This window comes from Microtus ochrogaster, chromosome X (assembly GCF_000317375.1).
Source record: "Microtus ochrogaster isolate Prairie Vole_2 chromosome X, MicOch1.0, whole genome shotgun sequence".
NCBI classification, from domain to species: domain Eukaryota; kingdom Metazoa; phylum Chordata; class Mammalia; order Rodentia; family Cricetidae; genus Microtus; species Microtus ochrogaster.
In genome coordinates, this window is record NC_022026.1 from 17987523 (window position 1) to 17988486 (window position 964).

The window sequence follows — 964 nt, forward strand, 5'->3', positions numbered from 1 at the left end:
GATATAGAAGCAGAGAGGGAAATCAGAGAAGCTTCACCTTTCACGATAGCCTCAAACAGCATAAAATATCTTGGGTTAACTCTAACCAAAGAAGTGAAAGATCTATTTGACAAGAACTTTAAGGCATTGAAGAAAGAAATTGAGGAGTATACCAGAAAATGCATAATGAAATCTTAATGGACAATATGCTATACAAGTTTTCTATTGAAGGGAATGTGAAATCTATGTGTTCTACATTATGTGTTGAGCTTCATACAGAAACAATAGAGATTTTAATATATAGAGAGCTTACAGATTTAAGTATATGGAGAAGAGGAACACCAAGTTGTGATTAACTATGATTCTGATAAGAGTGAAGAGAATATGAACTTATAAAGCACTTATAAATGTGATTCAATATGAAAATGGTTGCGATACTAAGGGTAACTTGTAGTTACAGTTACTAAGGATATCCAGATGTTTGGCAAGACACTCGGTTCATTTTTTCACAATATCCTAAGTCTCTGTAGTTACATAGCAAGATTTTACATATACTCAGAGCCTTACCTGAGAAATTGGGAAGTGAATCTATAAAACAAAGCACATTGTGCCTAACAACATAGCTACTTTCCCTTAAAAATAGTTCCTGCGACTATATTCAGTAACATAACTCAGAAAATATTAGCATACTTCTGACAGTAGGCTTTTAGCATAGCACATCCTTGGAACCAATTAAACCATATAAATATTTTAACTCAGTGTTACTTTTCTTGGCTTTTCATCTTCATCATCATTGCGATGGAAGCCTTTTCAGAAGCCTTTTTATAGGAAATTCATAAATCTAGATAAATTGTCAAAATCCACATACTCTGCTTAATAGTTTTCTCAGTCACAGTAGCACGATGAATATACAGCATAGATTTCCCAAGACTCAAGTGAATTTCTTTTCTTACTGCTTTACAAATACTTTATGATTTGTCAAAAA